The sequence below is a fragment of the Phyllobates terribilis genome, unplaced genomic scaffold, assembly GCF_046119375.1.
Source record: "Phyllobates terribilis strain yellow unplaced genomic scaffold, ASM4611937v1 Scaffold_2__4_contigs__length_985480577, whole genome shotgun sequence".
NCBI lineage: Eukaryota > Metazoa > Chordata > Amphibia > Anura > Dendrobatidae > Phyllobates > Phyllobates terribilis.
The window spans coordinates 812012650-812033242 of record NW_027362762.1 but is presented as its reverse complement, the minus strand read 5'-3'; positions in this window follow the sequence as shown (position 1 = coordinate 812033242).

The following is a 20593-nucleotide window of genomic DNA, read 5'->3' as shown; positions in this document are numbered from 1 at the left end:
GGTACCAACCCACCACCAGTAATTTTTTTTTATTTTCTATCCTCCACGCTGTTTTGAACAACCGCCCCTTTTTAGACTCCGCCCCCTTTTTAACCACCACACCGGCAGGGGAATTTTTACAAGAAAAATCAACAATAGTCTTAGTACTCAGTTCACAACAGCTCTTACCACCTCCCCGGGCACTCTGGGACAACAAGGGCGCCCCCGGAGAGTTCAAGGAATGGTCCGCTGCCGCCTCTCTGTAACGGGCCAACAGCTCCTGCCCTTCCTGCACCACGACCTTTTGTCGTTTCTCCCATACCTGCTGTTGTTTCTCAAATGCCTGCTGTGAGTCCTGTTGTTGTTTCTCCCATACCTGCTGTTGTTTCTCAAATGCCTGCTGCGAGTCCTGTTGTTGTTTCTCCAATGCCTGCTGCAAGTCCTGTTGTTGTTTCTCCAATGCCTGCTGCTGCGACTCCAATGCCTGCTGCTGCGACTTCAACAGGCATTTCAATCGCTCAACAGCTTCAGACTCATCTGCTGCTCCCTTCACAGCCATCATTATCTGCTCCTGCATTTCTTCAGGAAACTCCATTACGCCGAAGAGCGATTGCACACGGTCATCTAACTCCTTCTCCATTCCGTCTGGAGATACTGCACCATTCATGGCCATCACGGTACACTAGACACTTTACACCGCTCTCCCCGAAAATTTTCGTGGCCCCGCCGAGCCACAGCAAAACCGGATTTGAGTGCGACGACAACCTTCACAACCCCGCCGAGTTGCAGCCAGATGCTTTAAACTTCGTGAGCCCTGCCGAGCCACAGCAAACCAGGTTTGAGTGCGACGCCAATCTTTGCAACCCCACCGAGTTGCAACCAGATGCTTTAATCCACACTCGTCGTCCTGTGCTGTTGCCCCTAGCAACCGGGCTGCAGTTGCCCCTAGCAACCGGGCTGCAGTTGCCCGCATTCTCGAACCATATGTAAGGCAGCACTAGTCATCATAATGGGGGATACTCGCTGCACCGGGTAAATCAAAGCACACCAGCAATTTCACAATGCTGCAGTTTATTGCACTTCATAAACCACAGTTCACCGGGTCCAACTCAGTGGCACGCCGACACACATATACAGTACAGACCAAAAGTTTGGACACACCTCATTTAAAGATTTTTCTGTATTTTCATGACTATAAAAATTGTACATTCACACTGAAGGCATCAAAACTATGAATTAACACATGTGGAATTATATTCTTAACAAAAAAGTGTGAAACAACTGAAAATATGTCTTATATTCTAGGTTCTTCAAAGTAGCCACCTTTTGCTTTGATGACTGCTTTGCCCACTCTTGGCATTCTCTTGATGAGCTTCAAGTGTTAGTCACCGGAAATGGTTTTCACTTCACAGGTGTGCCCTGTCAGGTTTAACAAGTGGGATTTCTTGCCTTATAAATGGGGTTGGGACCATCAGTTGTGTTGTGCAGAAGTCAGGTGCATACACAGCTGATAGTCCTACTGAATAGACTGTTAGAATTTGTATTATGGCAAGAAAAAAGCAGCTAAGTAAAGAAAAATGAGTGGTCATCATTGCTTTAAGAAATGAAGGTCAGTCAGTCCGAAAAATTGGGAAAACTTTCAAAGTGTCCCCAAGTGCAGTTGCAAAAACCATCAAACGCTACAAAGAAACTGGCTCACATGAGGACCGCCCCAGGAAAGGAAGACCAAGAGTCACCTCTGCTTCTGAGGATAAGTTTATCTGAGTCACCAGCCTCAGAAATCGCAGGTTAACAGCAGCTCAGATTAGAGACCAGGTCAATGCCACACACAGTTCTAGCAGCAGACACATCTCTTCAACAACTGTTAATAGGAGACTTTGTGCAGCAGGCCTTCATGGTAAAATAGCTGCTAGGAAACCACTGCTAAGGACAGGCAACAAGCAGAAAAGTCTTGTTTGGGCTAAAGAACACAAGGAATGGACATTAGACCAGTGGAAATCTGTGCTTTGGTCTGATGAGTCCAAATTTGAGATCTTTGGTTCCAACCTCTGTGTCTTTGTGCAACGCAGAAAAGGTGAACGGATGGACTCTACATGCCTGGTTCCCACCGTGAAGCATGGAGGAGGAGGTGTGATGGTGTGGGGGTGCTTTGCTGGTGACAATGTTGGGGATTTATTCAAAATTGAAGGCATACTGAACCAGCATGGCTACCACAGCATCTTGCAGCGGCATGCTATTCCATCCGGTTTGCATTTAGTTGGACCATCATTTATTTTTCAACAGGACAATGACCCCAAACACTCCTCCAGGCTGTGTAAGGGCTATTTGACCAAGAAGGGGAGTGATGGTTTGCTATGCGAGAAGACCTGGCCTCCACAGTCACCAGACCTGAACCCAATCGAGATGGTTTGGGGTGAGCTGGACCGCAGAGTGAAGGCAAAAGGGCCAACAAGTGCTAAGCATCTCTGGGAACTCCTTGAAGATGGTTGGAAGACCATTTCCAGTGACTACCACTTGAAGCTCATCAAGAGAATGCCAAGAGTGTGCAAAGCAGTCATCAAAGCAAAAGGTGGCTACTTTGAAGAACCTAGAATATAAGACATATTTTCAGTTGGTTCACACTTTTTTGTTAAGAATATAATTCCACATGTGTTAATTCATAGTTTTGATGCCTTCAGTGTGAATGTACAATTTTCAGTCAAGAAAATACAGAAAAATCTTTAAATGAGAAGGTGTGTCCAAACTTTTGGTCTGTACTGTATATATAATGTTCACGAGCCAAGTGGCAGACTGGCCCACTTGCTCCAGGTACAGCCTTCAGCAAGGTAATAACATAGCAATGTCCATATTAATGTCCATATAACACAGGGTATTACCTTTGCCGGGTTTAGCTGCTGCAGTCTTTTTAATCCGCCACCACTGTGGATTTGCGGCTTCCCAGGTGGGGGTCTCTAGCCGTCGTTCCCTCAAAGGCCACTAACATCCACACAGTATCCAGGCTTTGCCTTTCAGGACTCTTCCTCAAGCCTCTGCCTTCCAAGGCCACTAGCATCCACACAGGATCCAGTCTCGACCTTTCAGGTTGCCAGGCTTCACTCGGCCTCACTAGGCCTCACACGGTCGGTGTCCCACACACACGGGAACAGGCCTTACACCTCTCTCACAGAACACACCTGTCTCCTATCAAACAGGGTTTATATATCCATCCCGTGCACACACACACACACACACACACACAGACAGGACCTTGCTGATGTCACACTCATGTGATCAGACAGACATTCTGTGCGCGCAGGACCTGTGCTATGTCACAGTCATGTGACCAATCACCTGAGGGGGAAGGTACATAGTCAGGTAAAACACATCCTGGACCATTACCGTAATGCCAGCAAGTCACTGCATTACAGTGGCTACTTTGAAGAACCAAGAATATAAGACATATTTTCAGTTGTTTCACACTTTTTTGTTAAGTATATAATTCCACATGTGTTAATTCATAGTTTTGATGCCTTCAGTGTGAATGTACAATTTTCCTAGTCATGAAAATACTGAATAATCTTGAAATGAGAAGGTGTGTCCAAACTTTTGGTCTGTACTGTACATACCTGGTCCAAAAGGAATGATGTTCTTTTAAGGATTGTTGAAGAATAAAAAGATTTTAAGAAAAATGCCAAAATAAGGGTTCCTCCACTGGACTTTATTTGTTTGGTTCCAAGCAATTGCAGGAGGTTGTGCCTCCCTCATTTCCGTGCGGATCCCTGACAGATGATCGGACCAAGGAGAAACTACGGGTAAGCTGGCTACCAATGACTTTTTACAATTTGTTCTGTTACAAACGTGATACAGCAGGCCACATCTCAGCTTGAATTTTTTTGGCACATATATTCTATTGTATCCAGGCCTCATCCACAGTAAAAATTTAGTTTCTTCTGGTACAACGTGATACAGCAGGCCACATCTCAGCTATAAAGCTTGTATTTTTTTGGCACATATATTCTATTGTATCCAGGCCTCCTCTGCAGTAAAAAATCGAATTTCTTCTGTTACTAACGTGATACAGCAGGCCACATCTCAGCTTGTCATTTTTTGGCGCATATATTCTACTGTATCCAGGCCTCATCCACAGGAAAAAGCTAATTTCTTCTGGTACTAGCTAGTGTTGAGCGAGTATGTTCTGCTAACCCTTTCGCCGAGTACGCTCGGGCCGAGCTCCAAGTATTTACTGCTGCTCGGTGATAAGGTTAAATCGCTCCCATGTGCATGATTTGCAACTGTTTGACAGTTTTATTACATGGGAGGAATGTCTATTTCTTACACATTCCTCACATGTAATAAAGCTGTCAAACAGTTGCAAATCATGCACACGGGAGCGATTTAACCTTATCACCGAGCAGCTATAAATACTCGGAGCTCGGCCCGAGCATACTTGGACAGAACATACTCGCTCAACCCTAGTACTAACGTGATACAGCAGGCCACATCTCAGCTTGAAATTTTTTGGCGCATATACACTGTGTGCAGAATTATTAGGCAAGTTGTAGTTTAGAGGATTATTTTTATTATTGATCAACAACTATGTTCTCAATCAACCGAAAAGACTCATAAATATCGAAGCTTAATATTTTTGGAAGTTGGAGTGTTTTTTTTTTAGATTTGGCTATCTTAGGAGGATATCTGTTTGTGCAGGTAACTATTACTGTGCAGAATTATTAGGCAACTTAATAAAATCCAAATATAATCCCATCTCACTTGTTTATTTTCACCTGGTAAACCAATATCAGTGCACAAAATTTAGAAATAAACATTTCTGACATGCAAAAACAAAAACCCAAAAAATTAGTGATCAATATAGCCACCTTTCTTTATGATGACACTCAGCAGCCTTCCATCCATAGATTCTGTCAGTTGCTTGATCTGTTTTCGATCAACATTGCGTGCAGCAGCCACCACAGCCTCCCAGACACTATTCCGAGAGGTGTACTGTTTTCCCTCCCTGTAGATCTCACATTTTATGATGGACCACAGGTTCTCTATGGGGTTCAGATCAGGTGAACAGACCTTTATTGGCCAGCCACGCTGTGGAGTAGTTGGATGCATGTGATGGAGCATTGTCCTGCATGAAAATCATGTTTTTTTTTGAATGATACCGACTTCTTCCTGTACCACTGCTTGAAGAAGATGTCTTCCAGAAACTGGCAGTAGGTCTGGGAGTTGAGCTTCACTCCATCCTCAACCCGAAAAGGTCCCACAAGTTCATCTTTGATGATACCAGCCCATACCAGTACCCCACCTCCACCTTGCTGGCGTCTGATTGGAGTGGAGCTCTCTGCCCTTTATTGATCCAGCCTCTGGCCCATCCATCTGGCCCATCAAGAGTCACGCTCATTTCATCAGTCCATAAAACCTTTGAAAAATCAGTCTTAAGATATTTCTTGACCCATTCTTGACGTTTTATCTTATGTTTCTTGTTCATTTTTCAGCCTTCCTTACCTTGGCCATGTCCCTGAGTATCGCACACCTTGTGCTTTTTGATACTCCAGTAACGTTGCAGCTCTGAAATATGGCAAAACTTGTGGTGAATGGCATCTTGGCAGCTTCACGCTTGATTTCCCTCAATTCATGAGCAGTTATTTTGTGCCTTTTTTTGGCCAACACGCTTCTTGCGACCCTGTTGGCTATTTGCCATGAAACGCTTGATTGTTCGGTGATCACGCTTCAAAAGTTTGTAAATTTCAAGACTGCTGCATCCCTCTGCAAGACATCTCACAATTTTGGACTTTTCAGAGCCTGTCAAATCTCTCTTCTGACCCATTTTGCCAAAGGAAAGGAAGTTGCCTAATAATTAAGCACACCTTATATAGGGTGTCGATGTCATTAGTCAACACCCCTCCTAATTACAGAGATGCACATCACCAGATTTACTTAATTAGTAGTTGGCTCTCAAGCCTATGCAGCTTGGAGTAGGACAACATGTATAAAAAGTATCAAAGTGATCAAAATACGCATTTGTCTAATAATTCTGCACGCGGTGTATTCTAATGTATACAACAAGCCCCGTCCACAGTAAAAAAATCTAATTTCTTCTGTTACTAACGTAAAGCAGGCCACATCTTCGATTGTAATTTTTTGGTGCTGATATTGTTCTCCATCCAGGGGTTCACATGATAAAATCTAACTTTGTTGTCTTATTAACTTGTTCCAAAAAAAACCATGCCATATTTGAGCTTTAAATTCTTTGGTGCTGATATTCTGCTACATTCAGGGGTTCACATTACTCAATCTCAATACTTGCTGGTACTACAGTGCTAGACAAACTAATCCACATTTGAGCTTTCAATTCTTTGGTGCTGGTATTGTGCTCCATCCAGGGATTCATATGATAAAATCTAAATTTGTTGTTTTACTACTGTGCTACATAAAGTAGGCCACATTTGAGTGTTTAATTCTTCGGTGCTGATATTCTTCTCTATACAAGGGTTGACATGATAAAATCTAAATTTGTTCTTTCACTACTGTGCTACAAAAAGTAGGCCACATCTGAGCTTGTAATTCTTTTGCGCCGAGATACTGCTGTATCCAAGGATCGTCCACAGTAAAAGAAAATATATTTTTTTGTTACTACTGTGCTACATAAAGCAGGCTACATTTTATTTTTGAATTATTTTATACTATTATTGTGCTCCAGCCAGGAGTCCACACTTCACAATATAAATTCTTTGTGCTAATAGCGTGGTGCAGAAACCAAGTCACATTTCAGTAGATAAATATTTTGTGCTAATATTGTGCTCCATCCAGGAGTCCAACTTTCAGAATCTAAATTGGTTGTGCTAATAGCGTGGTCCTGAAACCATGCCATATTTAAGCATTGGACAGGGCCTGTAGCAGTATTTCTAGCTTAAACTTTGATCAGTAACTGGTGGATGAGTTACAGGTGTAGGCCTGGTGCTCTGAGAGCTCTGTCAAATTTAGGCAACACAAATGAAGGAGATCCAACTTGGAGACCAAACATTTCCAATAAGTATGGGCAGATTGAGGTGCTTTTTTGGATCCCCTACCTGCTTTAGGATATGCCAGCATGTCCTCAGGTATAGCATTTTACATCTAATATTTGCAATGCTTTGATAATTCATTAGGTGCTTGTGTGCATTTGCGCACAAGCCATCTGTATAATACTGTGCATCCTACCTATCCCTGTAGGAGAACATGCTTTTTTGCTGGCTGTCTGATAATCCTAAGTGATTTGGGTTGGGACCCCTATGTGTTATTATGGGTCTTTATTGCATACTATTGCTTAAAAATTTTAGCAATTTGTTTTGTCTCACGTCTTATAGGTTTTCTACTTAAATGAGTATATATTTTCAATAAAATTTGTTATATGTATAATTAAACTGATCCCGCAGTTTTTTTCTTCTGATAGAGAGCCCTCTGGTCTTTTATATCTGATCTTAATCATTATAAGAACCTCCAGATACTTTTATTATACTATTTTTCTGGGGGATCTTTTGAATTGACTATACACTACAGATCAAAGGACTCTGTCAATTTTTTGGTTTAAAGTATGGGCAGATACATCTAAAGCGGCATCAATTCCTATTTATTTATTTATTTTACTCACTTATATAGTGCCACTAATTCCATAGCGCTTTACAGACATTTACAGACAATATTGCCACTGTCCCCATTGGGGCTCACAATCTAAATTTACAATCAGTATGTCTTTGGAGTGTGGGAAGAAAAATGAGTATGTGACGCCTCTACTCAGAAAGCCCGTGTTTTACACTGGGTGTTGGGGGACTCGGTGTCGGGCCCTGTGTTGAAGAGATGGGATGCCGCCGTGGCCCGGGCCCGACCCGTGCTCAGGGCCGTCACATTAGAAAGAGATGGTGTGGGCTTGTCCGGGTTGAGTGGCTGATTAACGACTACGCCACCTGTGGTGCCTGGTGAAGGGTCACCAGCGCCGCTAGCAGTCCGCTGAGGCCCGGTGTCGTGGCGGCTAAAGTTCTCACTGCTCCCCACAGGCGAAGCAAGGCCTCAGGGCAGACAAACAGGATGAAGGGGGGTAGCAGTAGCGTGGGGAGTACGGGCACCGCGTCGCGTGGTATGGCGTGTAATGAACAGTCCGGAGGCCATGGGGTTGAACTTCCAAGGCTTTACTCACTCAGAGATATTAGCGAGAAGGCGACTCCCTGCTCCTCGCGGAGTCCTGTGGCCACCAGGGACGGGGGTCCGACTACCTCCGAGGAAGTCCAGTGTTCGATAGCGACCCTGCACCAGAGTGTTCCTGCACTACAGACTTCACCCTTTCCCGTCTGTGCGTGTGTGGATAGGCCGGGTCTCCGTCTGAGCTCCTCTCAGGTGTAGGGCTCGGGTGGCAATTCCTCTCCATCCGACGCCCAGCGGGATCCTCAGGGCCTAACCGGGCTTTCCCGTCCTGAACGTAGAGTACGAGGTCGGGTGTCGGTGGCCGGTACCCCTCTTGCAGCCGGAATCCCTCTGAATAGATCAGGTAGGCGAGGACAGGTGGCGTACTCCGCTCCGTCTGCATCCTCCCCGGGACCCATTTGCTAGGGAGCCACACTCTAAAGCTCCCGGGCCTTCTTGATCCTGGTCCTCGGCCGGGTTGAGACATTCCTTGCCTGCAACCCACCTCTCGTCCCAAGATCAGGGTACGAGGGCCGTGTCCCTTGCCGGTGCAGGCCCACACAGGATCTGCGCTCCCGGAGGGAAGTCACATTACACACAGTAGTTTGACAGCACAGTGACAGCCGACAGACTGATGAACCAGAGAAGACAGGACAGAAGGACCAAGATCAAAGATGGCATACTATTAAATATGAAATCTAAAGTGTCACTAACTAGTTGTTCCTCCACCCACACCCACTAACTGGTTCCTACTACTTTGTGTTCCCCAGTCTCCCTGTAACCAGAGGAGCAGCACCTAGTGCATAATAGCTCCCTCTGGTGGAAATGTGGTGTTGGATGCAAAAGGTTAGGTCACAACCATCGCACTGGGCTTACCTCAGAGGAGGAACACCACACTCCATTAAAGAAGTGCAGCATTCCTGTGACGGTCGAACCCTCAGGGGCGCCACAAGTACCCGGAGGAAAACCTCACAAACACGGGGAAAACATACAAACTCCTTGCAGATATTGTCCTTGGTGCGGTTGGAAACCAGGACCCCAGGGCTGCAAGGCTGCTAATGTTTTTGTGTTAATGACTCAACACTCCCAGGGTAGGAAGTCTATTACTGCAATGCACACTGTGTGCCTCACTGCTGTCTGGGGGAAAAACACTCTCAAGATTGTCTTCAAGCATGTATTGATACTACAGCATGTGCTCGTCCATTTCCAGGGGGGAAGCAACTGGCAAAATTTACTTTTGTACTGTGGATCGAGTGGCAACCCAGTAGTCAGCACTATTTCTAATCCTAACAATACATGCAACAATCATGTTGCAAATAGTGCTGCAAGAAGGCGCTCATGGGTCGGTTTCTTTCATGAGGTCCAAGTCCATAGTGTGTTGGTGGCGGGATAACACTCAAGCTTGCTTTCTCCATCCCCTCCTGGCAACCACGGACAACAGAGAAGGAATCATTGTCCTCTTCCTCTCCTAACTGTTGCGTGTCCATCACCTCTTCCTCCTCGTCCTCCTCCATTTGTTCCTCCTATGGCAACCACCTGTGCGACGACAGACCGGAACGTAAAGATATTGTTAACCCTTCCGCATCCTCCTCTGCTTTCTCCTCTTCCACTGGGACCACCACCTCCTCCCACAGACTATTCAAAGTGTGCTCTAGCATGTAGATGACTGGAATAGTGATGCTGATGATGTGCAGAAGGGTGCAGAGGTCGTTCATCTGTGTCCACTCCGCAAGTGTGATTTGCACCACTTCCATACTGTGTTTATCTAGGCTATACGACATGAGATACTGTGTCAGGGCTCATTGCTGCCACAGTCACTGCAACATGTGCAGAGTTGAATTGCACCATGTCGGCACATCGCATATCAAACGGTAGTCCGAAAGATTGTAACACAGGTACTTTAGATGCAGTGACACAGAAACAGAGAGCAGCCAGTACAGAGTTAATGAACAGGGGGGGATTTATTATAACAGGGTCAATCTCCACGCAGGGAGTAACAGGGGAAATATGGGGACAACAAAGGAAGTAGCAGGTAATATGCTATAACTGACAATCCACAGTTGGGCTAGATGTAGCAGAGTCGTCACGGTTGTAATCGGCAGTTTTTACACTTAGCTGACTCTTGCTCCTCACAAGGCAGTTGCCGGCTGGTGCCGATGTTGCTTTCTTCCGGCTTCCCCACCTAAACAATGCTCCGTCTTCAGGCGGCAGAGGGCGGTCTCTGGTTTGACACGCTGAGCCCCTAGTCCATAACAGTGCACCTCATTTGCTTGGCTCCAGGGATCCTGCGTCTCTTCTCCCTGTAGTCGGGCTTGACTCCCACTGTCCACTGCCGCTTTTCCCATGCAAAAACTCCTTTTCCACCCTCTTCTTAGACACGAGCTCAGCTCCCCTGTCATCTGACTCCTCAGCTCTCTCCCTGGACACACCCCCAGCTTCCCGGTCATCTGACTCCTGTCTCGCAGTCTGTCTTCCCCCCTGCAACAAGAGGCATGGCCCCGGCAGTTCCGGATCCCTTGTTCTGAAAGTACTTACACCCCAGTCTTCCCCCTTACAAGATCTCTATAGTGACGCAAATCGATGATCAGCAGGTTGCGAATGGTGGAATTGAGCACACAGAGACAGTGGTTTCTGTAGCAGCCCATCCAGACCGGGATAGTAGCGGAGAAATTGCTGTAGCATCACGTTGGTTGAGGGCAAAGGATGAGGGCAGAGGATGAGGGTGCAGGTGGAGGCCCTAGAGGAGGTGGAGGAGGCAGAAGCAGTGGAGGAAGTGTTAGATACAGAGGTTTGTCCCGCAAGCCTTGGGGACTCCAAGACTTGGTGTCTAGTGGTTTAGTTCTCCATCCCCTGGTGTGTAGTGCTTTAGTTCTCCAACCCTAGCTGTTTAATAGTTTAGTTCTCCAACCCCTGTTGTCTGTTAGTTTAGTTCTCCATGTTCTGGTGTGTATTTGTTTTGTTCTCCAACCCTAGGTGTTTAGTAGTTTAGTTCTCCAACCTCTGTTGTCTAGTAGTTTAGTTCTCAATCTTCTGGTGGGTAGTTGTTTAGTTCTCCACCCCCAAGTGCCATGCAAGCCTTGGGGATTCCAAGACTTGTGGATCAGCCTATTCCCTGCCTGCCCCCACAGCCAACAGTCACCCAGTGCCCAGTCAGTGAGTTGTAACACCACTGGCCATGCTTGCTTGTCCAGGTGTCACTGATGAAATGCAGCTTGTCAGACATAGATTTTTTTCAAGAAACGGGTTATGTTGTTTGCAACATGCTGGTGTAGCGCAGGCACATTTTCTTAGTGTAATGGCGACTGGGAAACTGGTACTGGGGGGCTGCGACGGCCGTCAGCTTTCGGAAACCATCTGTATCCACCAGGCGGAAATGCAGCATCTCCGTGGTCAACAAATTGGTGATGGTTAAGTTCAAGCTCTTTGCTTTGGCATGTGTAGGAGGAAACAATCTTTTACGTGACCACAACTTTCGGGACCGAGGGCTGGCTGCTGTGCTGAGAGAGGGTGGAGTTCACAATAAACACCTGGACTGTGAGACAGGTGCAGGTGGAGATAATATGGTGGATTGTGAAAGATGTGGTGTGGTCGGTGTCTGAGATCTGTCAAAAACAGCAGGCATGTCCAGTTCCATAACAGCTGACGGGCTCTGACTCACCCCGACTGTAGCGGGTAAACAAGTGGAGGTTCTGTGGCCGGAGACCTGTTTGAGAACACTGGCCTCAGTGACAGAGGAGGAAGAAGCAGTGGCCAGTGGTAGGTGAGGCCCGCTAGTCTGCATTTTAGTGCAGTGAGATTTCCAGTCTATCACATGTTGATCGCGCATGTGCCACTTCATGCATGTAGTAGTCAAATTATTGCAATTTTTGCCTCTAATCAGTCATGTTTAATACCAGCGAACTTCATACCCGCGACCGCTGCTGTTGTGGCTGTGGATGCAGTGCTTGTCATGGTTGTATCACTCAGTGTTTATGCGGGAAGCCGCAATGTAAACTCCTCATCTTTCTCCTCCACCTCCTCTGCTGAGCTTCTCAGCTGCATGCCTCTGGGTTCACACCAAGTGAGATCTACAACCTCATCATCATGCTATCTCTTCTCTCTTTCCACCATCTTATTCAACCCCCCCAACTGACCTATCCATCAAATTCAATGGCGGCCTGCTCTCCCCAGTCCCGCAAACTTGACTCTGATCTCTCCTTCAAACTTGAGATCCAAGCCCTTTCCTTTTCCTCCTGACTCCAACTCCAAAATATCTCCCGGATGCACACATTCCTCAACCATGAATCTTCAAAAACACTAGTGCACGCCCTCATCATCTCTGGCCTCGACTACTGCAACCTCCTGTTCTGTAGCCTACCTTCTAACACTCTCGCACCCCTCCAATCTATCATAAATTCTATTGGCCGACTAATCCACCTGTGACCCCACTATTCCCCGGCTTCTCCCCTCTGTCAATCCCTGCACTGGCTCCCTGTTGCCCAGAGACTCCAGTTGAAAACTCTAACTATGGCATACAAAGCCATCCAAAACCCGTCTCCTCCATACATCTCTGACCTATTCTCCCTGTACTTACCAGCGCACAACCTCTAATCCTCACAAGATCTCCTTCTCTACTCCCCTCTTATCTCTTCTTCCCACAATCGCATATAAGATTTGTCCCGTGTATCTCTCCTACTGTGGAACTCTCTACCCCAACATATCAGACTCTCGCCTACCGTGGAAATCTTCAAAAGGAACCTGAAGACCCACCTCTTCCGACAAGCGTACAACCTGCAGTAACCCTCACTCCACCATACTGCTGCACGACCAACTCTACCCTCACCTACTGTATCCTCACCCATCCCTTGTAGATTGTTTGTGAGCCCTCGCGGGCAGGGTCCTCTCTCCTCCTGTACCAGTCGATGAACCCTTTTCACATGTAAAGTGCCATGGAATAAATGGCACTATAATAATATTAATTATACTATTTATACGGTGGGTTAATTGATGCCACTTTTCTTGGTGTCTGTCCCTAATTTGAGCTGTTTTGGCAGCTTTTGGGTCCCTTTGAAGGCGTTTGCAATGGGATTCGGATATGTTCGTCATCGAACCGTTCAACGAATTGTTCGGAGAACATCGGGAAGTTCGTCGATCTGAAAAGAATCAAACCTTGAGACGTTCGCTCATCTATAATAGTATCATCATTCTTAAATAGATTTGCAGCATTTCGTTAGTTAACTGCACCACATGGGGGCAGCATTTTCATGTGATCATAAAGATCAAAGCATGCAATAGCTTTTTTCACTGTATAGCTTTGGTTAGGTTACCTTATGTGTGTTATCTGTGAAATGCCATGCCTTCTGTAAAGGACCCCATATCCTTATTATAGAAGCTTTTCTTAATAGTGTTTGTCTTGAAAAATTAGTCACTGCAATATCTCACAAAATAATTGTCTCCTTCATTGAGGATATTGCGTTGCTGGGGTGATGTCAACACGATAATAACCTGTGTCACCTAATACTAGATACAGGCCCCATGCACTTTCTTCAAGGAGGTCATGCTCTCCATTAGGAATTAGCCAATAATTGTGTTTCACAGGAAATCTGGTAAATAGCTTATATGTTTCCTCCAAGATAAGGTCTTCATATTACAGCTATTGTGCCCAATTACTCTAAAACATGATATAATAGCTTATGTATTTAGGTCTGCAGTGTGGAACTGTAAAACATTTTGTAGATGTCATTTGTGTTCCCTAAATTGGGAAGGGATACATGTAATAGTCAAAAGGAACAGGGTTTTTATTGCAAATCAGATAATGGTGTCCATAATTGTATAACTAAGACCCAAAATATTTTTGTCTGTTTTTTAAATGTAAATGATAATCGTAAATTTGTTTGCGTTTGAATTGTGATTTAATATTAATTAAAAAAAATATATGTATGCATTATTTCGATTATCTAGAACAGAGAGAGTTTTTCAACATACTTAAGCCATGTATCCCCTACTCAAAAAATTACATCTAAGTGCCCCCCTGGGCAATGATCATATACTGTGCTCTGAATTATAAGCAAAACAATATGAGTACAGAGCAAATACCCCCTGGAGACATGGCATGTACCCCCTGGGGTGTAGAAAATTCCACCAACATGTTTAGATTCAATGCTTATAGGAAAATAAATATAACCAGTTTTGTAAGGTTATGTGCCCACGATGCAGAAATGCTCAGGATTTTTTCCTGAGCGTTTCTGCATCTCCCTGACAGAAAAAAACGCATGCGGATTGTACATGCGGATTGTACATGTGTTTTTCCTGCCAGGGACATGCGGATGTGAAGCGTTCTTCACTTGCATTTCTGCATGCGGGTTGACAAGCGCTTTCCAAGCGATTTTAGCATCACTTGGAAAGTGCTTGACAACTTGGTCACGCTATATAAATCCATGCAACCGGCATGGATTTATATACTGTGACTGAAAAAATGGTAAAAAATATAAAAACAAATCTATACTTACCTTCCGATGGCCCCTGGAGTCATTATTCGCTCCGTCCTGGCTTGCCGGCAGCTTGCGGTACACTGAAAGACCTGCCGTCACATGACTGACGTCAGCGCAGGTCCTTCAGTCCACCGCGATCTGCCGGCAAGCGAAGACAAGGAGACCGGGGGCCGTCAGAAGGTAAATATAATATTTATTTTTTATTTTATTCTTTTTTTTACAGGTTCTATGGTACCCGGGTCCAGAGGAGAGTCTCCTCTCCTCCACACCCGGGTACCATCCGCACATTGAAACGCATGTTATCCGCATGTACAGATCCAGTGATGCGGATTCCATGCGTTCCAATGCAAGTCAATGGCGGTGAAAACGCTGCACTTCCGCAAAATAATTGGTTGTGCTGCGTATTTTTCCGCAATGATAACCCGCAGCGGAAATTTCAGCAGCATGTGCACAGCACATGCGGATTATCATTGGGGAACATGGCAGACCTTCTACCAAGCGTTTTTTAAGTGTTTCTGCAGCGTTTTTGCCGCTGCGGAAACGCTTAAAAAACGCATCGTGGGCACACAGCCTAACAGTTGTTTGAAGAAACAGAGGCTTTGCTTTTAATAGTCAAGTCCATTTAAAGGTCCCCACACATTGATTTTGTGGCAAAATCACAACAAATTTGGTTTAGCTAAGTAATTTGTTGGGGATCTGTGACAGATATCACCCTGTGCATTGCAAGGATAAAGTCTACTATGAATTCTACAAAAAAAATTGTTATGCTGTGAATTTGAAGTCTTCAAATGTGAATTTAAGTGTGGAAAATATATATATTAGTTATATTTTATCTACATTTCTGTTATTAATATGACACTGAGGATTTACCACTAGAAAATCCATACAGGAAACGTTTATCAAATGCACTTGTGCATGGAATTTTATAATAAAAATGCAAGCACTTACTGATGGGCATACCGAAGGTTGGGGGACTAGGGAATGCGCCCAGGGTGCTGGGTGCCTATGGGAGCATATAAAAAAGCCACTTTACCTTGGCTAGGGTATATCAATACATGACTAGAGCAGTGAACTGAAATTTTGCCCAAGTGATGGAAAGCCTAGATATGGTTCTTCACTTACCTATATGCCATGTCACAAATCAACATAGAATTACTGGTCCACACAGTAGAAGAATGTATGTAAAGAATACCGAATTAGATGCACATTGTCCATCAGACCTCATTTTCTACCACTGATTCTACCTGTCATTTTACGGCACTTTTCAGAATGTGTTTGTACATCAGGCATAATGTTATTTCTGCCCATTTTATAACTTGTGTCTTTCATTTCTCACCAATTCTTCCCTTTGCTTACTCTGTCTCTAATCTTATCATGTCTCTTCACTAGAGAGTTTGAGACTAGCTGATATTTTCCATACATAGCACACAGATACATGAGGGATGACTTATCTCCTGTCTGTAAATAGCACATGTTTAGAGATAGGAATTTTGGTCCTCCTGCTGTTCCGTCTTCAGCCTGTCACGTGTCTACCACATGACCGTGACGTCATGCAGGTCCTGCACCGCTAACGTGCCAGGATCATGCAGAGCATGAGTCACCGGCTGGGACTCTACTCTACAACGCACCATTCCAGCTTTACCAAGCACCCACTTCGCAACAACCCGGGCTATACCGGCCGACGGGGTATCCCCAACAAGGTAAGCCATCTACCGGCAGTCCTGTGGAAAGCACAAGACGACACCAGAGACCGTCCACCACAGCAAAAGAAAGTAAGACCTTCTGACACACAAACAGGACTGTGCCTATAGACTGGCAATCTCCAGTAAGATTACTCTTTCCTAATCCACCAGGACTGTGGTGCCGCAGCGTACCGCCCTGCTACAATTCAGGCACTACCAAGATCGCAGTACTGATCAGCCTTTTTCCACCTGCACATGTGTAGTGCACCGCATTAAGTGTATATTGGGGACATCACCAAAAGCACATTTGTCCATCTTACAGGACCAGATCTGTTTACTTACCACATATGCATCAATGTTAGCCCCAACATCTACTTACTGTACAGTAGGTATCCTGTCAAGTTTTTTATATGCACAGGATTAGATTATATTAGATTTTACCAAATCTGCAATCTATCTGCCTTCTCTATCTAGGTTACCTGGTGTCATGACCATCTCGCCTAACTCTTTCTTCTTTCACTGACCTCCCACACTCTCCTAGGAGGTTTATGGACACCGTCCTGACAATCAGGTACTGACATCTATAACTACTGGTTCTAATCACCTAGATCATCTAGACCTCATCCTCGTATTTCTCTTTTTAGCATCCTCCTCAGTGGCTTCACAACACCCTACGGGACCCCAATACTACATCCGGACCTTAGACCCGGTCCAAGTATAAACACTGAGTCCCAGATCTAATTACCTTTGAATACAACTAAAACTCTAATTTTACCTTCTATTTTATTCAAGGGATGACCACTACCCCAACCTAAACTCTTCAGTATTCCAAACAGGCATCCAAGTGACCTAACTACTAACAACTACTAACATCTACCTGATCCAAAGCAGGGCTCCATCCCTGGAAACAGGACCATCCTCAACACCCCACTCCCCCTACTTTTATTTTCATTTTATTTTTTCATCGCATGTTATTTTAACCTTAATACATTATTTCTATTTTTAACCATTACCCATTCCTTTATAACTCATTCTCTTAGTCCATCACAAATTACCTTAATTTTATTTCTTGTTTGATATCTATACCGAATATTTTTTGGGGCACTTAGTGGCTTGTGTCCCAATTTGCAGCAGGACTATTTGATTATCTACCAGCGCCACTGTTGTCCTCATTGAAGGTATATCTACAGTATTTTATCACTTATCTCCTGTCTGTAAATAGCACATGTTTAGGGACAGAAGCAGTACGGAGGACATTATGCAGCAGTGCTGAGCAGTGTAGCTGAGAATCCAGCCCCAGGGTGAGATAAACAGTTACAAGAAAGCATCATCATCATCTCTGTTTAGCTACAATAGTAAGTATGTGATGGCCCAGGTCAAGTTATAAGATGGAAGGAAGAGTTGAGTTTCTAAGTTGTGTTTGGAAGATTGGATTGTTTAGATTGGATTTGCAAGTGGAGGACAGAACTGTAGAGATATATTATATCTATATGTTAATATATTATATTCAAGCTCATTACAAATTCTTTTCTCGTTCCTACATTCTGATGTAACATATAAATTACACCTGTTACACAGTTCAGATTAGTATATACAAATCTGGCCGTTCACTCTTTTGTTTCTTGAGTGACCTACGAAGTATTACAATGTAATGGGTTGCAGGCCTCTTTGGCATTGAAGCTATTAGTTATGAGGCTAGACTTTGTTATTTTTGGCATGGTAGCATGTAAGCTAATTAGGTTACTGGAACCTGTGTCTCACGCGATAAGAGGTTGTCTCACGCACGGGATTAACTAAATGGGGAGAGAAGCTGATTATTTATGACTTTGAGGACTTTAGGTAGCGGGTCTCTTTTATATAATAAATAGCAAGGTAGGTGGTAGGAACGGTCTTTATTGTACACTGGAGACTTCAGCTTAAGAAGTGTTTACAGAACCAAAGTTTGAAAGTTACATCTGTTCATGAGAGGAATATTCTCTGTAGGAAATAATTTCTTTGACGGATGAGTTGATTGCATAGACCCGTGACTATGACCAAAGTCTAAGTAATGGAGGGCTTACCTGAGATAGCATTCTATAGACGTCTGGCATGAATAAACTTCTTGAGGGACGTGCTGCTGAGATAAAATCTAATGTATAAGCCATTATTGCAAAATATCTACGGTATATTGTTCCGAAAACATGTAAAATTTACTATTTTACTTTGGATTGAAATTTTGGGTGGAATAGAAAGCTCTGCCTGTGCCTATATGCTAGCAAAACTTTTTATTTATTATTTTAGAGGCTCATGATTTATCAGAAGTAGTAAAATATATGAATCCTGCCACAGCTTTATTATATTTGGAGTAATAAAAGTTTATTGTGTCAAATAAACTTATTGGCATATGGTTTTCAATTGTTCTTAGAATAAGAAAAAAATGGATGTTTGAACCAGAGCTGGACTAACCTGCAAATCCTAAGTGTTCCAAAATCTATGACAACAGTGATGTCAAAAAAAAAGTGCAGCAGCACATCGTGTGCCAAAATAAATGCAAATGTAAACTGCATTACTGCTATATAGACTACACTTATAGAACTAAGGTAAGTAACACACATGTTGGCCAATTTGTGGGCGCCCATATGTACCCGGGAGAGATATGTGTAAAAAAAAAAAATTAGCTTTGTTAAGCTACTTGTTCTTGGGCCAAAAAAGTTGCCACCTGTTGACATGGGCCGAAAAAAGACACCAATTTATGCATGGAATTTGCTATTTGGTTGCTGCTCACTGTTTTGCTTTTTATATACCATTAGTTGGTGGGTTGCAACCAATAGGCAGGCACATAGACCTGCACTTTTGCTGGAGCTGCTTATTGTCTTATTTTTCTAGATAGATACAGATAGGTGATGACTGACGAACAAAGGAGGTGGCTGCAAGTTTCAGGGTCCTGACGAGTAATATTGCCCATGGAGAAAGGGTGACTGGATCTTGCTGGCAGACCATCTTAGTACAAGAAAACTGATGAGCAGCTCCAAAACAGATGGATTGGAGTGTCAAAGAACAGCTGAAAACCAAAGGGGTTTCAAGATCAGTAGGAGTCCCAAATCTTCTGGCATACCCTACCAATGGAGTAGCCTCCAATACGACTACTCATGTGATGCGCCAATAGCAAAGCACCCGCCATGGTGCTCTACACTATTTATGAAGAACTGCCATTATCATTAATTTATCAGTGGCCACCACATATAAATATATGTAATTCATCGTTATGGTGGCTGCTACATCTGTGGCTATGTGCCATAAGTTTATATCATGAGAATTCTTCTTTATGATTTTCAGCATTTTGTTTTTGATCAATCTTGATCAATGATAAACTCTTAACAGAGATTGAGTAACTCAATGAAATGGCTCAATTCTTTTAACAACTGCATCCAATGGATTACTGTGGCAAAATCACTCTCAGAAAACAAACAAGGGGTAACTAAATTCTATATGTAAAGTTAAACCCAAAAAATGAATCTACCACCCGGAGACCGAGACTCTCCACATTTAATCATAATGTAGTAAGAGTAATTTCTTGGTTTGAGTATTTATACCACACCCTATCTTTTCCAAGGAATGATAATCTACAGCATGATGTGGGTGATCCTGAATTACACGCAATCAAGGCTGAATATGAGGAGTTGTGCCAACTGCTGGGAGGTGTAAATGTTATACTGATCACATTATAATATAGAAGAGATGTAAATAAGCAACAGACACATTTTTTCCATATTTCACTTACTCATAGATTTTCCAAGAATGGTAAAAGAGATGAAATGTTTAACACGTTAATTGACATGCCTGAAAAAGTTGTGTTTTTCTACTCCAATATTTAGCTTGAAGAGATTTGAGAAAAAGATTTCTAAACTCTTTGGCGGTCGTCATTAAAGTACAAGTATAAAAATTTTTTTCCAGCGAATGATTCACTTTTACTAAGTCTTGTGGCTTCTAAGTAGGTAATTGGAGTGATTTATGTCAAATTTATTAAAAAGATCCATGCCTCTTATTAAATTGGATGCCTTTGACCTGTCTGACTGTGAAGAATGAAATCTACATATGGACAAAAGTATTGGAACACCAACACATTACACCTACAGGAGCTTTTATGACATCCCACTATTAATCCAATGGAATTATTACGTAATTGGTTCCTCCTTTCCGGATAAAACCTCTTCTACTCTTCTTTGATGACTTTCTACAAGATTTTGGAGTGTGTCTGGGAATTTTTATTCATTCTTTCAGAAGAGCATTTGTGAGGTCAATTCAAAACGGATGTTAGGCAAGAGGGCCTGGCTGTTCTAG